At 36.5% G+C, this 25,678-nt stretch overlaps 1 long non-coding RNA gene across 4 annotated transcripts in view; it reads left to right on the forward strand.

The window, feature by feature from the left end:
- The first annotated feature begins 2,728 nt into the window (after positions 1 to 2,728).
- LOC106032215 (uncharacterized) overlaps positions 2,729 to 25,678 on the forward strand; it is a 69,714-nt gene continuing 46,764 nt past the window's right edge. For 3 of the 4 annotated variants that reach the window (XR_010833567.1, XR_010833570.1, XR_010833568.1), the window contains exons 1-4: positions 2,729 to 4,037; positions 5,126 to 5,217; positions 8,758 to 10,290; positions 24,520 to 24,622. This is a non-coding gene — a long non-coding RNA (uncharacterized lncRNA). The remainder of the gene's footprint in view (positions 4,038 to 5,125; positions 5,218 to 8,757; positions 10,291 to 24,519; positions 24,623 to 25,678) is intronic. The other variant, XR_010833569.1, reaches the window with a different exon arrangement.

Genomic DNA, 25,678 nt, shown 5'->3' on the forward strand with positions numbered 1-25,678 from the left:
GAGTGACCTGGGACTGTTGGGCTTTTCCTCTCCCTTCTCAGGCGTGCTGGCCTGGCACTTCCGCCTCACGAAGAGGCTACTTCCTGCTAGTCTTCCTTCTGCTCTTCTTGCAGTAATTTTTAGGCTCCCCAGATAAATTAGCCTTGAGGGCCTGCCTTCATTGAACGTCATTAATATATCTGCCTTATTGAGTACACACAGAGGTTTCCTTCTTGTGACCTCAACTACAGTTTGTAAAAGGGTCTTTGGAAGCTTGTGCAGGTCTTGTGCCTCTCCCTTTGATCAAAGAGAGGCCTGAAGTAGATCTGTATAATACCATTCCTTTTATATGGCCTAACATGTTTGCAGTGGAGCAAAAACATTTGTTGTTGTTTTTACTCTTTGTTTCATTTCTCTCTGAACTGGGACAGAGTTTCATAGGATGTAGCTACGTAGATGTTTGGAATGAGGAGCTTCTAAATGTGTAGAACATACACTGAGGTGCTAGTTGAGAACCGTATTGTAAAAGAACCAGTTAATTTCATTGCTTAAAGGCCATTCTTACACTGGAGAATATATAGTCCTACCTATTTTTGGCATCTTAGTTACAGAATGTTGGTCATTATATACAGGTATACAGGTGGTCTGAATTTCAGTGATGAATTTCATTTCTATGATGCTTGAAGTCAGCAGTGACTATTTGTAGCAGTATGCCAAGCTAGAACTACACAATTAGAAGAAAACTGATAAAGAATGAACAAAACTGACTGTGATAACACCTGGGTTGGTAGTGCTAAAGAATTTAGGTTAATAACCTCTGCCTGCTGTGTTACCTAGTTTTAATCCAAACTGTTGTGTTCCGTGAATACACCGCTGAGTTTCACAGTTCCTTCTTCAGGCACCAAAGCAGGTTAAGAAACCCCAAGAACATTCTGCTAAATGTATTAGGCCATATTCATTTATATGTTCTGGCTAATTTGTGCTGCTCTGGTAATGCAAAGCAGCCATAAACCTGGATTAGTGCAGTGGAGCAGTGGGGAGACTTTAGTAAAGAAAGAGGAAGGCTGTAGTTTGCTGTGGTATTTGCTCCTCTCTGAGACTTGTATCATTAATTAATTGACCAACTTAATAAAACTCTAATTCAATGCAGTTCAATTCTCCCAGGAGTCATGAATATAATTTTTTTTTTCTTTCCTGGAAGAGACATAGACTGTATGTAGGGGTAAGTCTTCATCTGTTTTAATTAGTTATTACTCATAGTTTTAAAGGATTTGCCCTTAGCCGTGAAAAATGAACATGCTTTACTCTGCATCTGCACAGTTCTGCAGAAGCAGGAAGGAGATGAGAGAACAAGACTGAGCATTTGCTCTATATCCATGGAGAGAAGGAGTAAGTTTTTTTCCATTTGTTTAAAAAGTTGTATTTGCTTATAGTCAAAGGGTATAAAGAAATAAAAGAGCTTACGGAATCTGAGGTCAACTTCTAAGGTCCGTGATCACCACCTCTGACTAAATTAGGAAGGCTGTGGGAGTATCTTGTCTTGCAGTATTAGACTGTCACAATGCCTACCGTGAAATAGTGAGCAGCTGACATTAAACAGATACTAAAATGGGAATCTTTATTTCTAAACTCTTAAAATTATATATGATCCCATTCTAAGAAGAAAATGGAGTATGCTTTGCAGAAGAAAGATAAGGCTAGTCTTAAAGCTAGTACAACACAATGTTTTATACCGCCATTTTCTCCTTATTATATTTTATTTGCACTCTCTGTCAGCATAATGAACTAAATCTTGGGAGATATAAAAATTCCAGAAATAGCTAATAATGACTCTTGTTTGAAACACAGCATAAGTTAAGTAAACTGAGCTGAAGTAGGTGTTAATACTTCCTTTATATGTGTAACTAACAAACCTACTTTTTTAGACTTTTTTTTTTTTTCTGAAGAAGAAACAATTAATAAAAGACAGAATTTCATAACTTCAACTACAGTCTGTGCACATGGCCCCAGTCTCTCTTGCTTCTGTTCCTTGATTGCTTTCCAGTAGGAAATTGATGGTATCTCAGCTCAAACTTTTTGAGCATTAGGATCAGTCCCACAGGAATGAACTTGACAGCATCCCCCCTGCCACACTGAAGCAAATATATGCAGTATCATGAATGCGGTCTTCCCCTTTTTTATTGAGATTTTTAGAAGTCCTGAGTTTTTCAATTTGCATAGTTTACAGGAAGTCCACATAGAAATTAACATTAATTACATTGTTTCTTATGCTAAATTTATTCTTCTCAACTAACTGCCAGGTCAGATTTGATGCTGAGTTCTTCAGAGCTGTGCTTTGAGAAGCTGAGATGTACAATCTAGCAATGTCTATAGCTTTTTATATTCATTCTTTCTGTATTCAAAGCATTACTTGCCATAACATTAGGGCTTGTTCATATGCATTACTGTACCTCTTTAAATTAAGGTGTAATTTAAAATCAGTGTGATTAAACCAGTCCAATAGACTGTGTTGCCACTCTTATTTCAGCATAAACCACATTTATTTCAGGTTAGTGTAAATCAGCTAGGAACACTGTTAGCTTAAGATATAATAATCCATTAAATTAGATTAAAATTGCAGACCTCACAGGATTTTGCACTGGTATACGCTTGCTTAAATTAGCTAGAGCAAGTTTATGTGTACACAAGGAATTAGAAATGAAATCAAGAACATTAACTCTGTCAGAGTGCTTCTCTCCTCCAGGTAAGCTGCCTTCCACACCTGAATTTGTTCCTTCAGCTCAGACTGGTGCTGTTTGTACACGACGTTGCATTGGGTGGTGTAAACGTAACCAGAGATACTGCAGAAATTTTCCAGCTCCCACCTTCCCAGAAGTTTCCTCTGACTTTTTACCCTGGCACACAGCCAGGCTGCTGTCCTGCCTGCCCCGTCCCGAGCTGTCTGCTGGGTTCCTGTGCCCTTAACTTCAGAGATGGAGGTGGGAAGAGAAGAGAATTTGATTTTGTGGTTCGCCCAGTACATTTTGCGTGCTTGTTTTTCTCACAGCTCAGTCCATCTCTCTATTCACAAACATAATAGAGAAGGGGGACAGAGAGGGTGAGTAATACTTGGAGTGGGTTTTTTGCGTGAGGAATGGACTGTATGTTGTTGCTCTTCTGCAGGATTTTTAGGAGGGAAATATGCAGGTGCAAAATGGTAAAAATAACCTACGCTCTATATCTGGAAAGTTTATAGCACCATCTGTGCTTTGGCACAGCTTTCATCAGCAGAGAAATACTGGACTGCTTCCTTACTACTAGTGAATTCTTTTACCAAGTTGCCATTTAAAACAATAATATCTTTGTGTATTCAGCAATATTTGCTGAAATATTTACTACATTTTTCTTTTGTTCCTTGAAATGAATGAGTTCAAAAGTGCGTTTTTGGGGCCTGTATTTTTCTTCTGCTTAATTTAGGCTCAAATTATTCTTCTATTTTAGCTGAAATTCTGAAAAGACTCAGCAGGAGGGGTAGAAGGAAGGGGCATCTTTAGCCTTTAATTTAGGTTCCAGTCTCTTATTCAGTACTTGTGGAGCTCTACACAGTGCCCAGCACTGAAGAATTGCTTTGGGAGCACTGTGACGGTGGTGCCCTCCCTGGCCGGAGTACCCCCACCAATTGAACTTCCTTGTTTCCATCACAAAATTCATGGGGGGACAGAAGAGGTCCATCTGCAGCTGGCATCACTGAAGCATTTTCTCTTAAGAGCAGTGATAAAGACAACTAGAGTAGCTGCTATTGTCTTATGCTTCCAGCAGGTGTTAGTGCAGCAACCTCAGTGATCATCATGAGGGCAGCTGCTCGGTATCATATTGATATTAAGGAGGAACTAAAGCAAATACTATTCTTTTTTCAATTTATATTATACTTCTCTTGGTTGCATGTTAGCACCAGTAAGGACACCAAAACAGCTTTTTCCTATTGTTTTTTTTTTCATGCTATGAAAAAAAGAGAAGTGGCATTTAGGCTTCAGTCACTCCTACTGCTTATGTGCTGAGTGTGATCTGCATCAGAATAGGTATTTTTCTTTTTTATCTATAAATTAATTTACGTAATATTCCTTGGTATACAAGCTGGGACCTGACTTGTGCTGGTATAAGAATTGTTGATGTTATGAGATGTCTGAGGTTTTTGTTTATTGTTCAGGCAACAGGTATCTGACGGTACAGCTTGTTAATTATATAGTATGCATCTTGTCAGCTCTACTATCTTGATGCTGTATGAGAGGAGCTGCATTAAATTTGTACCCTTATGAAATATTATTTGGTCATCAGCTGCACCAAAATATTGGAATAAGAGATCGTTTTTTGTAATACAAAAACAAGTAACACCATTTTCAAGATGAAATTGAATTAAGGTTCTTGAGATGCAAGCTCCTAATCTTTGGGAATGCATGAATGTAAGCCCCGTGTAGATGTTACCTCCTAGCTGTATTAGAAGAATGAGCACTGTAATTGAAATATAAAAAACAAAATAATATAAAATTTCCTTTATTTGATGGCAGGTTCTAGAAAAGGGAACCCTTGAATCTAGCAGTTTCTGAATTCTTTGTTTGAGGGGGGTTAAAACACTTTGTGAGCAAGCAAGTAGATCTGCAAGGATCCACTGGCTTGATTAGAAAGCAAACTCGATGAAGGTGGTATTTCGGAGAGTTCTCCAAAAGGCTCAGTTTGACCTGAGGTTCTTACTGTGAGCAAAATGTTTGCTAAGAATGGTCTGGTGACTTTAATATTGCTAAATCGCTAAATAGAAAGGAAAGTCAAGTTGCTTTTGTGCTTAAGATGTCTGAAGGAAAACCATGTGTTAAGTAGGTTTGGGATCTTGTGAACTTTGTATATGCTACAGCTGGAAATCCAAATTATTTTAAACTTTTTTTAAAAGAAATCACAGTTTACTGACAGATTGGCTGTCTGCCTTCTGTTACATTGACATTGTTTGCCTTTAATTTTAAAATGTAAATAGCTCTAAAATGTTTACAGATCCTCAAGGAAAATGTAGTTTGGTGCTATATATCTTCAGGGGCCTATGCTGATTTAAGGAGGATTACTGAGCTAAACTGTCTTTTATTGATCAGGTGTGTATAGCCTTTCAATTTTTATTTATTAGTTTTGCAGCACCTTCAATGTATTTTGAGCTACCAGACAGAAAATACATTGTCTTCAGATGCTCTCCATTGTAGGCACTGATTCTGAAAACCTGTAAGTGTTCATTTAACATAGCTCTCTGTTGTCTTAAAAATATAGCTACTGTATGCATGAGTAAGCACTAGCTTGTTTAAAAGCTCCTGAAGACTTGTTTTAAGATAGAGAAAGCATAGTCAGTTATATATACTTGCTAGAGAGAGTTCTTGATTTCTACATTTCATTTGATTAGAGAGTGCACTCAGACTTGTTGTGGGTTGTGTATGTATATATATTGTGGTAGGTATATTGATTGTTAGACATGTGAATCACAGCTAACATTTCACACTCGTATGTAAAAAAATAAATAAGTGTAATATAAGCTCAAGCTTCTGAATGCTGTGAAAGCAAGGTTGGTTTTCTTTGCACTGTAATCCGTGCTCTTTTAACTGAGACTTCAAGTGATGCACTTACTGCTTTTGTATGTATATTCATTTGTTTCTGAGAGAGGAAAGGCAAACTCAGAATTTACAAGACTGATCGATGCTCTTTACATGAAACAATCCTGGGAACACTGTGTACAAATGCAACCAGGATTGTGGTTCTTGCTCCAAAAAAAAAAAAAAAAAAAATAGAATTTTTGGCTTGCTGAAGACAATAGGGAAATGTAGCAGTACAGATTATCCAGAACAATTTGTTCTTTCTACTTCTTTATTTCATTTCTCTACAATGTGCTGTAAAAATCAAAGTAGTGTTCCTGCCTCAGAATGCAGAAGGCCATGAAACTAGTGTTGCGAGGACGCAATGAAACTGGAAGCTGTACTTCTCTCAGAGATTACAGAGACCTGAACTTGAATTCCTTGTATAAGGGAGATGTTCGTGGCATGTTTAAGCCCTACCCTATTGTGACAAAAGAAGTTATTTGGCAACATAGTAGATCAGCAAGTAATACAGGATGGTCTTGGCACCAGTCAAATGTTTTTACTTGGTAATGAATTTTTTCGTATCTTACTGAGATGTTGGACATTTTAAAGAACCTTTTCTTTTTAAAAACACAAATGAATGTCCTTAACTGTCTTGCTGCGAAAGGATTAAGTTGCCCAAGAAGGAAATGTAATGCAGCTATGACAAGTATTTGCAAGGATGGGCTGATTTAAGACACTAATTTTGGTACTATTTATACCAGTGGTTGGTTGAGTCAAGGATAGAGTTTTTTATCATTCCATTATTATTGCAGACTTGCATCTCCATTGTGATAGACTGTGTCTTCTCTAGAATGCATGTAATCATTTGCTTCATTTCCATGCTTTATCAGGAATGAATGCAGATGCACTGTGGTTCAAAGTATGGTATGGGTTGTCATAACTTGTAGTAACTTTTGCATGGTGCAGCCGTAAGTGCCTCTTATAGCCTAATTATTTTAATGTAGAAGTTTTTTTCTGAGACATATTATGTCCATGTGAGACGTACTGTATCCAATATTGAATAGAAATCGTAATTATTTAAACTTATTGTTAACCAGACCATTCCCATTTACAGTGCAAGTCTTAACATGTAATAATTTAGCTTATTTTGAATCTGTTTATCATTTACAATGATGAGTAATTACATAATTCATAACTATGTTGCTTTACAGATTTCAACAGCTATGTTCATATCCTTCTTGTCCTGGTGCGCATATATATATATATATATTTTTTTTTTTAAGACTCCTTGTCAGTTTTTGTCTTTGTTGCTATTCTGGTCAAGCTGTATCTGTGCAAAATAGCTGGTACCTGGCTTAGATTTATTAGATTTGCTGTCAGCTGAATTACCTATTCCATTAACTAGTTATGTCTTCAATTTATTTGACACTATTGATGAAAGTGGGAAAATGGAATGGATTTCATGTGCTCATGTCAATTTCTAGAGTACAGAGAGCTGAACTGTGAGTTACAGGGTAGTTTTTGTCCCGTTAATATGACAATGTGATCCTGTTATGCAGCTGAGCTTTAAGAGTTGAGAGATCTCAGGGCAGTACCGGTGAGCGTGTGTCTCTGTGCACATGCTGCAGTCTGTTTGGGCAGGTGGAAAACGAAGACGTCGCTGGGACTTAAAATAGCCAAAGAGAGAACTGCTTGAGGTATCGGCAGAACAAATTTGGGGTATGACATTAAAAACACACACACACACACAAAACTCATAGTGAGACTTAGCTGAAACAAGAAATTTAGTTTTTACTGATCTCTACAAGCGGTAATGAGGAACAAAGTCTGATACCTTATGCAAGGTGCGAACTCTGACCTGGCTGCCAAAGCCATCCTCTGAAAGGATTTATGTACCGATCTGCCTATGCTGAACTGAAAAATTTCCAGTGGTTGCCTAGGCTCTCATAGAAGATGTCATTAAACCTCTCCTTATTGAGAAAATAGCAGCTGAACATGCACTACAAAATGCTAATTGGGCACTGCATTATTGTGGTTTGAGCTATAGCAAGACATCGATAAAATATGCCAAACCAAGTGAATTATATTATTAGACTTCACGATTCAATCAGGAGAACAGGCATCTTATTAGAAAATTTGGCAGTTCAGTCAATGCATTATGAATCTCAGTCCCCGAGGTATATGGTAAAGCAATGACTTCTTTAATGTATGCAATCTGATCATTAAAGTATAGAAACATTTATTGAACTAGCAAAGTATGTGCTTGAAAATGGAATGAGTTCTGTCTTAAATGGCATCTCATAACAAGGATCAATAAAACACTTATGCCATATGAATCCTTAAGATGACTGTGTATCTATGAGTTGTTTTGAGCTGGTTTATTTTCTCAAGTTGGTGCAGACAACTGTATAGAAAAAACAACAGTGAAGACTGTCATTCAAGTACATTTGTTTTCATTCAGCATGATAAATGAAATCCGTTTGAAGATACTATGCACTTGAATGCATTTTAAGGCTAGGAAGGTTTTATCTGCTATTTTGTGTGTGTGTGAGGTTGGAAAAAGATTAAATATCAGTTTTGTGCGCCGTTAACTGTGCATTTAACAAGAGACAAGGAAGACAAGTGCAACACTTTCTTAGCTTTATACCAGTGTGAGCAGCTGGGAGGCACAATTCTGTGATGGGACTTGCAACCAGCAGTCTGAAGACTTGGCTCTTCTCAATTCTGCTGGTTATAGGCTGGTTTGCGTCATCTCTTGGTCAGTTACTTCTCTATGATTGTTCTTCCACTTATTTTCATCATTATAAACCATTGTTCACTAATTGAATGTTCACTGTAGCATCAAAGGCTTTATTAATGGTATTTGGAATGGTTTCTCCTTGATATTTTGCTGATCAGGATGATTACGAAATGGCTGAAGTCTTCCCATACAATTTGTTTACAGTTATGTACTATTAATCCCTGCCACAAAATTGGTGAAATATTTGATTTTGACTTTTCACAGCAGTCGAGTACAAATAACATTCACTTGTATATGGGGTTTCTTCTCATGATTATTTGATTTTTAGTTTAGATTTTTTATATATTTATCATAGTTGTAGTGGAAAAAATACAGAAATAATCTGCAAAGAATTTATGTCAAAGAATAATGACTACTGTTCTTCTCTTTTTGTTTTGTTTTGTATCTTCACAGGGGCTGAAAACTGCAAATTTTAAATATGCATCCAAAGATGTCTATTGCTAATTTTAACATCCGTAGGATGGACTGAGAAAATCAACAAGCATTTGGGCTGTGCAGTCTCTCATTAATATGTTTTGGGTTCTGGGATGACTACTCAGAGGACATATCGAGATAAGTGTTGCAATACATTTACACAGACAAGAAAAAGCTGTCAAGAAAATTATTAATATGTGTGCTGAAAAATGCACATGAATATATATTGTAGTCAGAGTTAGTGGCATATGTAAGGATTATACATATATGTGTATAAGGGATGTGTGTACATGTATAAATGCATATTACTTCTCAAAATTGAGAATTGATTGATTGAAATTGGAGTTGTTAATTCTCATGGCAATGACAGTCTAAAAAGACAAAAGAGAAACAGTATATAACCAATTTCTTGAAAGTCTGTAAATAATGATTTCTAACCTCACCTAGTCCTAGCTCTGTTACTCTTTCATTACAAAAGCTATTTTTAACAGTTTTTAATTGCTTATCATTTGCCACTTCCTAGTAAATCTATGAAATACTGAAGAACAGACAGATAGGAGGATTTTTCTGTCTTTTCCAACTGAATTTCTATTTCACATATGAATGAGAAATAAAGATTTTATGGTGTGTCTGACTGTTACTCTCATTATCTAGTATTTTTTGGGAAGAAGATACCTTCTAAAGTCTTGGTCCCTTGTACTCTAAAGTTTAGGAGGGGAGGAAAGGGAGTACATATCATGAGGTGAATCAACAAATAACGCTCGTTTAATGTCTCAGTAGTTCTCTTAATAACATGATTGTTAATAAATGATAAGAACTGCTTTTTTATTTTTATGTTTTAAGACTTCAGTTGTGAGGAGAATTGGAAATCCTTATTTAGAATCAAACAATTTTTTGTTATGCAGTGTGGCGGTCCAGTTTCTTACAAGCTTGCATACCTACCTCCAGCCATGTCTGGTACTTTGAAACTCATACAGGACTGTGGGATATCTTCACTAAGGTTTTGCAATGAATATCTGTATAAATTTAATCCTCCATTAATACTGGCTTCTGAAAATGGCTCTAGAAATGGATTAAAGTTTACAGGTAATATAATTTTGAAGGGTCAATTGTATTACAAGAGCCACTCTTCAGGATGTGGTCATAAGCTCAGCATCCAAATCAGCTTCATACAGTTATTACTGTTTGTAAGTGAACGAATATAATAGAAAAAAAATAGGGAATTATTTAAATCACTCTAAGATTGCCAAATAGTTATCTTAAATTCCTAGAGACAAACTGGGCATTAAACTGAAAGCTAAACATTTAATATGTGCTACTAGATATTGAAGGAAGTATCAAGGCAGTTGATTTGCCCACTTTTGCTATCATCTGCTATTTTAGACTCATCGTGCTCTTTGGAAAGCTGAATATGAAATGACGTAGGAATAATCTGGATAACCAAGATCCACGGTATTTTGTTACTGTTCAGTGACTTTGCTACTTACCATTATGGAGATGAACTATACTGAGGTAGGCACAGTTTATTAAAGATCGTGTTAGTTCTGGCTAGCGCTAGAACTTGATTAAAATTCCAGTGCTAAGGGTCTATAAGCTAAAGATTAGTTCTCAAGTCATCTGCTAAAGAAAGTTACTTATTAAAAGCATGAAAGAACCATGTTCTCCAAGGCATTATTTTAAGCAGTAGGAAATTGTGTTGAAATCTTTTTAAAGAACATTCTAACATTGCCATTTATTAATGCACAACAGCAATACACATTTCTGTTTATTCAGATTATATTCTAATAGTACTCTTACCTGAATAAATTTAGAGGTGACACACACATTTTCAAAACTGCTTATTTACTCCCGTCTTTTACTTTAACCCAGAGCTTCTGCTCCTTTTTCTCCATCTCAGAACCAGTAATGTGTTTTCTCTTTGGGAAACATGATTTTCCAGCTGTTACTCTAATCTTTCAGTCTTCTCTGCTTGCTTCCTTTTCACTCATTTCCTGTGTAGTTCTAAATGTTATCCATCCTTTAAAGTTTGGTTTGAGTTCCTGAGAACTTTTTCTGCTTCTATAGATTTGTATCCTCAAAGAGCTCTCTGCGGCAATATGCTCTTCAGATTCTCCTACTTTGCTTTCCTTTTTCTGTGCTGTTCTTCCTCTTTTCCATTTTATCCTCCTACCTTTGATCTGAGCAGCAAATATCCTTATGATATTTACAGGAGAAGTAATATTTGGATAGTTCTTTGTTTGGTATTTCCATTGGAAATATCACAAGCAGTCATGTTTCCATGATATTTCCATTGACATTAACTTCAGAATGACTTCCTTTAATCGGGCTTATGGGGGAAGAAGCTTCATATTCATTAGCAGCATTGCATGTTTGCTTTATCTTTTTAAAAATATTTTCATAAATGAATGGGGAGGAAATGATCACAATCAACTTGCTTGTCTTTATTCTGATTGAAAACTATAGCACATGTAACTTCTGCAGCTAAGTGATGTTCGTCTTCAGGAAGAACGTATTGAGGTGATTTTGATTATTATTTTTATATATATAAAATAATTCATTGAATAGTTAGTCTATCTAAATGTTATTCTTATTCCTGGAATAGTTGTTACTGCTTTTATTCTAATTTGAGGATCAAAGATTTCAGAATGGTAAAAACTTATTTTTTGCGATATTCTCTGTCTGATCACCCTTACATTTTTAACTTGTTGTTTTAGTTTCTGTTCCCTGTTGCATTGCATCTTATTTTTCCTCTAGTTTTTGATACTGCTTTTCTTTTTTCCTTCTTCTTGATGCTTGAAATTTCCTTTATTTTTTTTCAGTTTTGTACTTTTTTTTTTTTGACAAAATCAAGCATGACAGATGTACCAGTCTACTTCCTAAAGGTAAGGAAGTTAAGAATTGCTAATTTTATATATAAAAAAATAAATAACTTATGTTTTCAAGGGAACTTTTTTTTTTTTTTAAAAAAAAGTCTCTGAACAGCTTAAGATCAACTTAGTTCTGCAATAATTGTGTTATAACTGTGAGATAGTTACTGTAATTTTATGAAAGATAATTAGGAACTGGGGTCTTCTAGAGTCTCATGTGGAAGTTAGAGAAGAATATATAGAGAGATTTGTTGAGGAATAAAAAGGATGAGCATTTAAAAAATAATTACATTTTTTGAAGATTAAAAGCAAAAGTTTAAAAACAAAAAATAGCAAAATCATTTCTCCTTTAAAAATTATTGGTTGTGCATGAAACGGCATAATTGAGAATTAGGAATAATTACAAATGTAGGATATTGGGTGGTAGAATGACACTGTGTCTAGCCTGTGTCTTGATGTCTCTGAATCTGCAGTAAGTAAACCTTTGACAACATTGTTCATTTTCTGTCATATGCATTTTTATATTGCAAATTTTAGGACTTAAAAAAAAAAAAAAAAAGAATATGGTAACCAAAAAAGTGGAAAAATAGAGAATATGCTATCTTGCTTTAGGAAGAAAGAAATTACTGTTAAACATTCCTTTTAAAATCTGTGGAGGTAGCTGAGGTACCTCAGCCTTGTTAATGAAAAGTAGCTACCTCAGAGTTAGCTACTTTAATGAAAAATTAATTATGCATAGTTTTATAAGATGCTTAACTAAAATCTCCTCTTCTTTGAGATGAGAAATAGAATGAAATAGAAAATAGTGAACATATACTGATTTCCCTGGTAGGAAATATGTTGTCCCATTTATTGAACCTGGATGACTTGAAGACGGATGACTTTATGGTGTGGGTTCTTGGGCTGGGAACTGGCAAATAGTGTGCAGAATAATGAGTTATTCTCAAAAAATGAGCACATGGAATGGTCAAGAAAAGTTTTAAAAAAATGTCTTTATGTGAAGTTGTCTTGTGTTTTATCACCGAGTTTATTAAAAGCTTAAGCTGCTGAAAGAATACATTAAACCTAATGTGGACATAAATACAGGCTAAGCTTGGAAAAATAGTGTTTGATTTCATGTACTGAGAAGTTTTAACTGCAGCCCAGACAAGAGATGCCTTGTTTTAAGGCCTGATTTTTAGAGGATAATTATTCAGAATTTTCTGGATAATTACATAATTTCTTTTGGGAATGCAAAAATCATTAGCTACTATTTAACACTACTCATAGATCCACAGATTGCACATATCAGAGCTTCTAATAGTGAGGTCATTTCATGACAGCAGGCAATGGTAAGAACAGGGATGGGAAATATCTGGGAAGCTGTTACGGATGGTGGTTCTTAACTTCACTGATGATAAACAACATAGATATGCCATACATTAAATCAATATAAGGTATATCATAATCTTCAGAATAGGAATTCAGATTTTTTTTTAAAAGAACACTTTAAATAAAATATTAATTTTAACAATGAGAAAGTCAGCTTGTGTTGAGACAAAAGTTTAGATTTAATTCTGAAATAAAATAAATCAATTATATTGATCAAGAAATAAGAGTAATGAATTTCTGCATTTAAAATTTGCATCTGCAGTGTGCTATGCCTAGAAGAACGGTTATGTGGAGTTAGGACATGTGGGTTCTGTTCTTGGCATTTTCACAGAATTACCGAATTTCTGTAAGTCAGTCATTTAATTTCTATAGTTAAGGAAAACATCTTCTCTACTTCATAGGAATGTGAAGTGAATATTAATTAATGATTGTGGGGTGCCAGGAGTAATGTTGGCTGTACAAATGTTTAACTAAATCAAGGTTTTAGGACACACATTTGCATAAAACTATACTAGAAAAGTAGTTAGAGCCAGCCATGAAGCATCTTTTCGATTCTGGATAACGTTTTACCTTAATTTGCACCTGGCAGAATTTATAGGCACAAATGGATTATAAGGTGGGTGAAATATCTCCCAGTTTAAATGTAAGATGCATCTTACTGTAGCAGGTGTTCAGACAAATATCAGTGAATCAAAATACGCATAAAACCATACAGCCTGTTTGAGGTTTCTCACATTTTTCCGATTGACTTTGACAGGTTTTCAATTGCTTTTTTAGAAATGGTAGTGTCCTGTGATGAATGGCATCTAGCTAACAACATAGCCCTATTTTTACCCCCAGCTCACTGAAACATGAATTCAAATTACATAGGAAAAAAAAAAAAGAGTAGAAAGGAAGATTAAAATATTTTGCAATATTCAAACTGGGAGGTATTTTGCAGAACAGGAGTTCCAATTTCTTTTCTTTTCTTTCTTTCTTTTTTTTTTTTTTCAAAATTGCTTTGGAATTTTGCTTTAACATTTGCTTAGTACTTTTAAAGCTTCTCAAAACCCACAGAAGCACAAACAGTTCACCTGAATACCTAGCCATTAGGAGGAATGCTTGAAGGAGGCTGTTAAGGAGCAGGGGCACTGTTTTTCCAGAACAGTTTGGGAAAATCTCATTATATAGAGAGAAGGTAAGGATCTTCTTGAAGCCTGGATACTAAGGAGCTGTGATGGCTGAGGCTGAAGATCCTCCTGACTCTGAGATACTTCTGTCTCTTTAGCAAACTGAGCAGATACCAAACTGAGGGGAGAGGTTTCAATGTCAGGTGTCAGCTGCCTTTAGTTTATTTGAAAATTCTACCACAATGATAACTGTCATGTACTATGTCTTGATTTCGGTATCAGAAGTTTTCATTGTAACAGAGAATTGTTTAGACGTTAATTAATGAAGCTTGGCTTCCTGCAGATTTGCATCTAATAACTGACTGACATTGAAATATGAGAAGCCATAGTGTCTTAATTCCACTGCCTTCTCCAGTTGGGACTCTGCCATGTGGATTGGATTCTTCATGTAACTACACAATAACTTTTTTTTTAACGAGAAGCAAATTATGTTCCTATACTTTTAATCTGACAGATCTGACTGAAATTGGCTAACAGTTCCAAAAATTCCTTCTGAACCCACATGCAGCCCACAGACCTTGTTTGTCAAGAAAAGTCAGCCATAGTATTAGCTCATTTTTTCATGTATTTTTTTTTTTTTTTTTGCTTCTTGTTAATTCAGTCACCCTCAATGATGAAGTAAGCCCCAATATCTGCTCTTTGATACGCGTTGCAATGGCTTACCTATTTCTTTTCTATTTGGAGTGTTTCAGCCTTGGATGTTTATTTTCATTAGCCAGCATGTAGAATGGTGAAAAAGGATAAATGCTGTGAATTTGTTTTCAGGTAATCTGTCCTGAGCATTTTATTGGCAGCATGATATAATTCAGAATCAGGAAATACTTGTGAAATTCATGAGTGACAGGGACTGTGTTTATTCATCAGGAATATAAATGTCAGTGACAGGAGGACTATTTTAAATGCCCCACCTATTTTGACAAAGTTGTGACAGCCATACCGGGTTCATGAGGCCTGTAAACTTATAGGGCAGCTTAATTAATTAATTAAGGCAAAGAAAAAATTGTATTTGGGAAAATCATAGAAGTGAATAAGCTGAATATAGTGCTTTGACAAGTTACTCTGAACTTGGTCCTTTTCTTAAGCCATCTAGCCTTTGGCTGATCACTTCGCCATCTTGTATTTCAAGAGCGTGTCTGCACCCGAGAATGAGATTTCCATGCAGTAACTCTGTCCTGGTTGCTTTCTGTATAAAACACCTGCAGACAGTGCCGCTATGGTAGGATCCTTCCCCTGGGACTGCCTCCAGTGAAACTGAAGAGATCAAGGTCATAGGGCATCTAAAGAGCTTACACTCTCTCTTTACCTCCATAGGAAAGTACCTTGTAAACTGCTATCATAAATTTTAAACTTCTGAGTGGAAGGATGCCCAGGATGCCTCTGATCAGATTAGTCTACGTAAAAATTCCTTTTTACCAAAAAGAAATGCTGAAAGCTATTTTTAGACACGCTTAATCAAAAAAAAAAAAAAAAAATCATTAGAAAAAAATAGCAACAACACTATTTTTGTCAGAAATGAAGAAATGGCAAAACAAAACTCCTCTAAGTTGTAATTTAAGAAGGAAAACCAAATAAATAAATAAATAAATAAATAAATCTAGCACTGCACTGTAACAGGATTTCCTTATCAAACACTTTCCAGATGCTGTAACTGTCATTTAGGCCATGCCAGTGACTGGTATCATGCCAACCTAATACAAGTTGGTTCCACTTGTCACCCTTTCAATTTCCCAGCTGGACCCAGTTTTAAAGGGCATATTAGCATTATCAAAGTAATCTTTAAGACGTGTACTGGCTTTCTTTTAAATCTGCTTTGTTTCTAAATCATATTAGTGGGGAGAAAAAATGAAATGCTGGAAAGATAAAAGGGATATTATTATTTTTGTATGCTCTCAAACTAAATGCATTCTCTTCTTCTTTCAAAAGAATATGAAATATCCAACACATGACAATTGAAAACACTCTATTAAAGAGTGTTCGAGAATCCTTTTTTTCAGTCAGAAATTCAATTAATATATACCCCCAGTTATTAAAATAATGCTCATTAAATTAGCTGAAAAATATTATTGCTTCTTAACTTTTCTAGAGTTTTTAGAGATGCTGGATGGAAAGTATTGTGCGGAAGATAAATATTTATGCACAAAACAATATTTTCTTTAATTCTGTCAAAGACTATGACATATTGGAACAGTATTTCTGTTAATCCATTATGCATGTATTTAGAGCAACTCAGCCCTTTTAAAGTTGAGCACAGACCTTTATCAGACCTTTATTATTGGTAACCTCAGTGAGAGAGATATTCAGCTTCTGGCATTGCTTTATTTATTGTCTGTTGTGTTGGCAGCACCTGTGAACTAGGTGACTCAAAAGATCTGATTCGGTTGTTGGTTTTGATTTTTTTTTTCTATAGTTTCAGTTAATACAATTGTTGTTACAAGTTATTTCACAATGTGTGACTGCCAAGAGTGCTCTGTGAAATAGCTTATGGAAACAAGACCCTGTTCTTTCTTTAAAATTTTACACGCTGAAATAATGGAGAATTACAAAAATTGAAAAGCAATGGCTGTCTAAATGCTCTCAACAAAAAAGAAGAATAAGGTCGCATAAATACCTTAGTAACAGAAGCTATTCTCTGCTTTTCCATCTATCCTCTCTCTCTTTTTAAACTCTGTCTAAAATTAATTTTGCTAGGCTTTTTGTAAGACCTTTTTGAAATTGCAGTTGTGGGGAGGCCTTTTTGATAGCGTGGTTCCGTTCAGATAATATATTTGCTCTCCTTTCTTCAGTTCTTACTGAGATAATTAATGGAAATCTTTTGGTTACCCAGAGGCATTATTAGAGGTATTATTCATAAATATCAAGGCTTGCAGTTTAAAAGAAACTGAAAATAGCACTGGAGACAGGAAGTGTCATCTGAAAAGAAATGATGAACAGAGTAGACTCCATGCAGCAACCATCAAGAAAATTGCTGCAACCAGAGCAGTTCAGTGCAAGTATATTCTGTGAACACAACCAGAAAGGAGCTAAGTCCTCTGTTTGTTCTTCCTGATAGGTGAATGAGTTGATGTTTAAACTAAAGGCTGTTGGAGGAGTGGATGTAATGAGATGGAGGTTATACTGGGGTGAGAAATGTACCTTTTAATTGCAGTAAAGTAGTCACATAAAATTCAATAGTCTAATAAAAGGTGGAAGGGAAGAAAAACACCTGCCTTCACTTAAACAGATGGCAATAAAAAGTAATCTGTCCCCCCAAGCTATAGTCTATGCTCTGTGTGTAACTCTGAAGTGCAAGAGTAACTCCATGGTCATCTGCTGTGTGGCAATTTTTGCCCTGTGAGCCAGGGCATGCATATTTTTTACTTAGTTCACCCATTTTCTGTCTTTTTTGCCCTTGTAAATAGGAAGAAATTAGTAAAACTCCTCAGAAATTACTGCAAAACTCTGAATTTCATTTCTATAATAATTTGAGGTTCCACATTTTAGTCAATTCTGTATTGACATTCACATAGTGATGAATACAAGACTTTAATCTTTCCCCCGTTCCGCTTTCTTTTCCTTTTTTTCCTGATTGTATCCAAATGATCTATTCCCATCCTTTATAAAATATCCTCTTCTCCTAATTATTTTATAGTCAGAGAGGCTCCTGGTGTGGCTGACTATGCAGCTGCACGCATACATTCACCAGCACAGCGCAGGATGGTGAGTCACATTTGGAAAGGGAAGAGGATGCCGACCTCTTCAGCTGATGCAAGTGGTATTGCTGCTGAATTTCCTACCACAGACTCACCCTCCCATTACTTTCCTCCAGGCATTCCCTTCTTCCCCTCCTCTGGGCATTAACCTCTGATTCTTTCTGAAAGCCATGCTCTTGGCAAGAAAACAAATTGTTGCTTTCTTTATTTTAATCTTTCCTGTCACTTTTCGGGTCATTTAATGGTGCAAAATTTTATTTCATCTTTCTATCCACATATAAAATTATCTAGCTAAAGGCTGCTACATTTATCTGCTCTATTGTATCGTCATACTTTAAGTATCTTGAAGTCAGTGTCGTTTTGCCAGGAAAATACTAACACTGATAAATATTAGTAACATTTGGTCTCACTTTTACTGGACTAAATTTAGAGAAATTGGATTCCTAGAAAACAGATAGGAAATCCCCTGATTAGCTCTGCAGCATTGAGTCACATCTGATCAAAAATATACAGTTTCCCTTACTATTAGTTTTTAAAGCAGTTTTGTACATTTTCAGTTTTCCCTTTAAGAAGTATGAGGAATTTGAAATTAAGGTGCCACAGGTCAATTAAAGATTAATAGAATTAGTGGTGTTTGATAAAAATATTACACAGTTACTCATTATTAAATTTGCAGATGCAAATTCTGTTCCCATCAAAGATGATGCTTCAGTTTAATTAATTTTAATTTATGGAGTATGCTGGATGGCACTGCATGAGTGGGCATATATTTGCTCAGCAATATTACCTCTTAAATGCCACTCTGGAGGCCGGCGATCTGAATGGTTTTGCGTCATCACACACAACTTTTTCACCCAACACAGTAAAAATTAATTTTAAAGAACTATCACATTAATCTAAAGGCGCTCTCGTATTTTTAGAGCAGGCATCTTAATCTGCCTAAAAGACAAAAATCAGTGCATCTGTTAGCACATTTGAGCAATACATTATGAGTAGGTGCCAATAGTTACCACAGAGACAATTTCATATTGCCTTGATTACATTTGAATACTACTTGTTCTCCTGAGAGCCTGCTTGGATTAGTTTTAAAATATTGCTCATATCCTACCTAGGAAAGGTGAAACTCACTGTTGCTGGGAAGGTTGATGCACCCTGTATTTGCCTTTAGAGAGCTGCTGTTCATTAAATTACACACAAACCGCTGCACTGGCAGCAAGCATTTTCTCCTCAGTTTAGCCCTGCAGTACATGATCATAAATTTCAGAGAATATCTTGCCAAGGTAACCATCAGTCCTGTGTATCAGGCAGCAGAATCTAATTTTGTCTGCAGCTTTGATGATGTCGATCCCTATCACATCACTCAGCACGTAAGCTTTTCTCTAAGTTCCAGAGCCATGTGTGATCCCTCATGATTTCTACTTACATTTCAGAAGGATTTATTCTAGATGTGGGATGAGACGAGACTGAACTCAACTATATTATGGATTACAGAGCCGGAGAGCATTTGAGGGATGCGTGGGTGGGGAGAGGAGACATTTGTTTGCTGATTCTGAACATTACTGTACCAAACAGTTTAGTTTCTGAGATGTGTGGCAGCGTTACATACAGCAGATCATAATACATACAGAATGTTTGGGTCAATGGAAGGGCCTGTTTTCTTGAAATGTGGTAGGGGTTGCTGCTTCCCTGTCTTCAGCTGCAGCTGAAATACAGTAGTGGTGCCCCCTGACAGAAGTCTGAAGGCTGTGATTTTGTGTGGAGGGTCAAAAAGAGAGGAACGACTCAATCTCTATCAAGCTGTGCATTTGTATGTGCGCGGTGGATGAGTGATTTTCTTTTTATAGTTCTTTTAATGTTTATGCTTCCGTTTGCTTTCTCATCGCATAAATAGCGGCAGGTCAAGTCAGTGAGTGGATGGAAGAGTAAAAACGTCTGCCTGGGTCTGGCTGGGCAGCTCACTGCTGAGGTTTGTTTACGTATGAGGATACTCTGTCTGGCTCAGAATGGACCACGATCTGCAGAGAGCTGATACTTCCCCTCAAGATGTTTGCCCCGTATGTCTGTGTTATGCCTTAATTTCCACTATCCACCTCCTCCTGGCTTCCAGTTGCAGACAGGATGACCGATTAGATGGATCTTTGGTCACAGCCGTTCTCCTGCTTTCTCCCTCTTAAGAGAGAATGAGAGCAGGGAGAATTCACACGGAGATTTGTAAAATGAGGTTTCTAAACCAAGCCGTTGGAAGGGTGCACAAAATTTGCTTTCGATGTTGGTTTTGGATGCCTTTGTGCAGCTGGGATGCGGCAGGGGCCCAGTTCAGAGAAGCACTTCTCAGTCTGCAGCAGCCACCTCAGCTCTCATTTCCCTCATGGAATGCAAATAATTCTGAAAGGATTTTCTCCCTGGAACCCTTGCCGTAACAGCATTTCAGTGTGTATTTTTGTCTATCTGCGTGTCTCAGTGTCCAAAGAACAGGCGTGGTTCTGCTCCTCTTCCTAGTGCCAGTCCTTGTGTTTGTCTTCAGCCTTCTTGTGAACTGGCCAGACCATTGCTCTTGACTCTCTCTTGTTCCAAGCTGTGCTATGTAGAAAATGCCGGAAAGTTTAGAGACTGAAACAGAGAATGATTAGAAAAGAACAGAACTTTTATAGCAGCCAATGCTAGTCAACTGGTAGTCAAGAATGATGTTGGGCAAATAAAGTAGTGCTCCGTCAGTTCAGAGCAGCAGAAAACAAGAGTTTTAAATTTGCCACATGTCCCGTTCCAACATACAAAAGAAATTTGCATACAAAATGAAGGGTAGAGTCAGCAGAGACTGATTTTTGGAGACTAGAGAGCAAGAAAAGCGTTGGGAGGTACTCTCTGAAGAACAACCGGAGTACTTGCTGGAGTGGGCAGATGGTACCGAATCCAGGGCAGTAAATGTTGAATCCGTTACCTGAATATTTGCAGTCTCATAAAAAACAAAACAAAACAAAAAAACCCCTCTCTTTTGTAGGTGAGAGCTGTACAGCGCCGAGATCTTATATTAATGCCAAAACATAAACACAGAATTTTAGGCTTAGCATGCTTTCTTCATCAGTACAGTTTTTCAAAATTTTCAAAGGACTGGCTGAAGCAACTCTACATTGATCTTAATTTATTTGTTTTTCTAATTGTTTTTCGACTGGGTAGGAAAAATATATGAATAGAGTAATAGTAATGATAGAATAATGAAAAGTGAATGGCAATATTTTGCATTGCCACACAAGGTGAGGTGGCACTGTCCAAAGACATGCATTATCTCAGTGCAATCCCTAAGGAAGTCACAAGGGTTGCTTTTTGGTTGGCTTGAAATTTGGCTAGAAGTAAGGTACGTCAGGTCCACTCTCACCAGGCAGCTGACAGCAGCTTTAACAGAAACAAAAGAGTCTTCAAATATCTTCAGCTGGAATGAGAATCGCTGTTCTCTTTCCTTCTTTCCCTAAGCCCTAGGGATCTGGAAGTCCTAGAAAAGAGCACGGAATACCTGGAGTATTCTGCAATCGGGTGTAGTTGTAGACATGTAGACAAGCATCTGTTAGCTGAGAGAGGAAAAAATAGAAAAAGGCTAGTGCTTCTGTCCTTTTCTCCAAAGTTCGTAATTAGAATTCTCTTCTGTGGTCTCATCCGATAAATATTTTAATACATGGTTATCAGTCTGGATTCTCTCTTTTTTTTTTTTTTTTTTTGGTCTGTCTTGTCTTAACTTACCACTTACAAAAGTGAAAAACCAGCTATGAAGCAGAGCCTGGAGATACTTATCTCACCGAGTATTTTTGTAACTCTGTTGGGCTTGCACTCTTGGTGTTAATTGAATAATAGCATCAGGATGGCTGGGTCTGTGCCCCAGTTTCTGCCTTTCTCCACTCTGCACCTAATGAATGATATTAAGCTCACAAAGGAGGGCAGATCTAAGGGCCCAGAGGCAGTGAGTTCACTAGCTTAGGGGACTGTAATTGTTGCAGTTCAAAATGCTATCGTATATCTTGCTACTGCTAATTTGAAGTGGTGGATTTGCTGCTGGCCAGCAGCAAACTGCTTTGGGTACTGAATAACAGCTCCTTATCTCCAGATTCACAGATGGATTTGTGGATGTCCCACTTCTGATGGTTAGCATTGAATAGCAAGTTTTGTAAATGATTCTTGGCAGGAGTATTCATTACATTTCTATTGAGATTTATCTCCACAGCTGAGTTTTCCTTTCCTTTTTTTTCTTTTTTTTTTTTTCTCTCTCTACCATGTAATTAAATGGGTGACCATCCTATGCAGAAGGAAATGCTTCTATTGAAGATGAAAAGAACTGAGAGTGAAGCCAGCTACACACAGCATTAGGTTTTAAGCCAGCTTCACTTCAATTTTCAGTGAAAATGAGAAAAAATACATAGATGTGACATACTCCCAGTCACATGGTATTTTTTGAAAATACATGGTATTTTCATAAAAGACATGCGCATAAATACGTTGCATTCTTATAACAACCTTTTGGACTGGAAACAGGTCCTTTCCCTTAGAGGAAACAAATGTTCTCAGTTTCTAACATTAGGTAATGAAAGCATATCTGTTGCTCTGCTGATGACAGTAAATATTTCCTGTAGCGTTCTCTATTGCCATTTTAATGGCAGTACTCCCAAAGCTGACTAGACACTGCATTTTGAAACTGTTCAGAGAGACACTCTATTGATTGGAGAACCCAGCTATATTCGACAAGTTTATAAAAATGTGTCTGTGAATCCATATTCTCTTGAACTGTTTTGAAAATGTAAATATTTGGAAATAAGCAAAACGACCTGAGTATCATTTAAGCTGTGCTTCTACCCATAGCTGACATATCAATTTTTTTGCTAAGAGGAAACTGAAAAAGAGATTTTTGACTCAGGAGAATGTTTTCTAAATCCTGGAAGAGTCACTGTGGACTTTCCTAGCTTTATTGGAAGCTGTTTTGGAACTCCAAATTTATGAGTGTGGGGTTTTATTTGTTTGTCTTAATTTATTTTTTTTTCCATCCACCTTCCTCCCCCTCTCTTATTTTTATTTTTATTTTTTATTATTATTTTTTTCATGTGTTTGTTCTGGTGCATAGGGGCAAATGAAGTTAAACAAGTTATTCCAAGATGTGCTGCTTAACAATGTGGAATATTTTCAGAATAAAAAAAAGCCATCATGCTGCTCTTCCGGTGATATTTGTAGCTGCATAACTTATCGCTGCCTGTCTCATATCTTTCCACAATGGATGAAAAGAATTTTGATGCTATGTTTTCTGCAAAGTGTTGGTGAACAACACTGGTAACACTTTTTATGATCTTATTTCTACATAAGTCTTTCTGATAGCCAATGAAACATTTATTCAAAGGTTAGGGACATTGCCCATGGAATTCAAATTCTGTAAGTAAAAGCGGATCATTAGCTTTTTTATTTCTTTTATTTCTTTGTATATATGTATATTTATTATCAATTATGAACACACTACTTCATAGTTAAAATATTTAGCCTGCGCTCATCAGAAAACTGTACTCAGCTGTGAGTCATATGTAATTTGCCAATAGGTGGCATGAGTGCATTGCTTAGTTTTGCAGGTGTAAACTGCAAATAACTGCTTATATTTAACTTTCTGAAGATGCTTCAGAAAGCACTGTCTGTCATGTTGGCAATCACCAGTTCCTGTATACTAACATCTGGCTGAAATCTGCAGCATGAGTACTGCATGTTGTTGACGATGATGAAGTATTTTTCTTATGGAAATAATACGGAACAAATAAATGTAAGTTAATGCATAATAGTTAAATGGAAAAGGGATGACCTGAAATCATTCAAGACTCTGAGTCCTCATAACCATACTGCAGCATGACATTAAAAAAAAAAAAAAAAAGGCAGTAACATTTTCCTATTAATTAAAAAAACATTAATTTGTACTTTTGGAGGTGAGGGGGTGGGGAGCACTGGGGGGAGCTCAAACCATTTTAATAAAGGTTCAAAGCCTGCTCAATGAAATTGGAAAAAAAAATTCAAGTCCATTTTAAGTTATGCAGCAGTTTGAGAATCAATCTCTCCTGAGCATAAGTAAGAGAAATTTATTTAGGGAGCTTTAGGGTTTGTTTGGTTTTCTTTAGGTTCGGGGCAGGGAAGTGGAGGTGGTGTGGTAATTTATATGGAGCTGTAAATGTTGCAGTCCTACCTCAGTTAGCTTCAGACTTGAATCCATCCTGAGGGACTCTCCCAGCCTCATCTGGTGGCTCTGACCAAACCCTACCCTGAAGGCCGAAGTAGTTCATTGTCCCCTTCTGCCCTAAGCATTAGCACCATACTGACCTGAAGGCACTTATTTCATACTGGCGCACTCAGTGCTAGGTTTAGAATGTAGAGTTGAGAAAACATTTACAAAAACATAAGCAGAATGAAATATTGCCTTTTCTTGTACTTTTTTTTTTTTTCTTCTTTTTTTCCTTTCCCCTGGAACTTTCTCAAGTGTTTACTAGTTGAGATTTGTCCATACTGGCTAACTTTCTAAATATGAATTATCTGTTGAAGAGCAGCTATGAGCCTGCACAAATTCTCATTTGAAGTTCTTCACCCTCTGTTGTGCAAGTGGTCAATTAGGTGATTATAACTATCCATCTGCCTCTGCAGCCTATGAATTGATTTGTGGTGTAAGAACGTGGACAAAGTGTTTGGGAATTGCCCATATAATGATTTTGATCCTTGCCTGCTGCTCCATTTCTTCACAGACCAGGTAATTATCCTGCATTTGTTGATTCAAAATGTGTGATTAGGAAAGGGACATTCTGTGAGTTAAAACAGGTGTGGGTACATCATAGCCCATTTTTGTCATATGTGCAAACTGGCAACCTTCGCAATGGCAACATCCACTCCTTTAAACGTATACATTCACTTTTCCCATCTTGGAACGTTATAATAGTATTCAACTTTTCATAGCAATTTCATACAATGCACCTTAGAACTGTTCAAGATTTTTTATTGTAGGTTTTTTTTTTTTTTTTTAGCAACAGTGTCTGGATTTCTGCTGCTTTGCATGAAAATTTTCCTGTCTGTTCTCGTTACATAGAGTTGATTCTGCAGTAGAATAGTCCCAGCCAAGCCAAGCTGTAGATCTATGTCAGTTATGTAACACCCTGAAGCTGGATCTTTTTGTTATTAATAGCATTTCCCCATGTCTTTAGGGAAGGGCAGAGAAAAGGTGTTGCTTAGATGTTTCCATTTTCTCCCTCTCCTTGCTTCCTTCAGTTTGCTCAGATCCCAGACTCTAAAGATATCCAAACAATTGGTGTCCGTCAGTCTGAAAAAATGAGTTAGGAATATAATATAATAGCTTAATATTTGTCACTGCTCTGTATTGAGTTTATCACATAAAGTGAGTATGATAGGCAGTGTATATAACACAGTGTCTGAAAATATTCTTTCAACAAAGGCTGAATTCATGAGAGACAAATGACCGAATAAGTTAGCAGTAACACCCAATGTGTTTTTGACAGCTGTACGAGTTAGAGTTGGGAGGTGTACTTCAAATACCCTAATTCCTAGTCTTTGCTTTTGTGAGAGCAATTTTTTTTTTTTGTCCCATTAATCACAGGGCAATGAGCTACCACTTATGTTCTCAGCTCTATCTTACTTGGTCTTCTTTGAAATGAGAATGAAATACTGCTTTAAACAGAGAGGGCAACAGGTGGTCTTCAGGTACTTTTTGTCCAGATGTTGTTAAGAGTAGAGTAGACGGAACAGAAAACAGTGCCCATAAGGAATCTAGAAACATCTCAATACATACAAGATT

The sequence above is a fragment of the Anser cygnoides genome, chromosome 9, assembly GCF_040182565.1.
Source record: "Anser cygnoides isolate HZ-2024a breed goose chromosome 9, Taihu_goose_T2T_genome, whole genome shotgun sequence".
Lineage (NCBI taxonomy): Eukaryota > Metazoa > Chordata > Aves > Anseriformes > Anatidae > Anser > Anser cygnoides.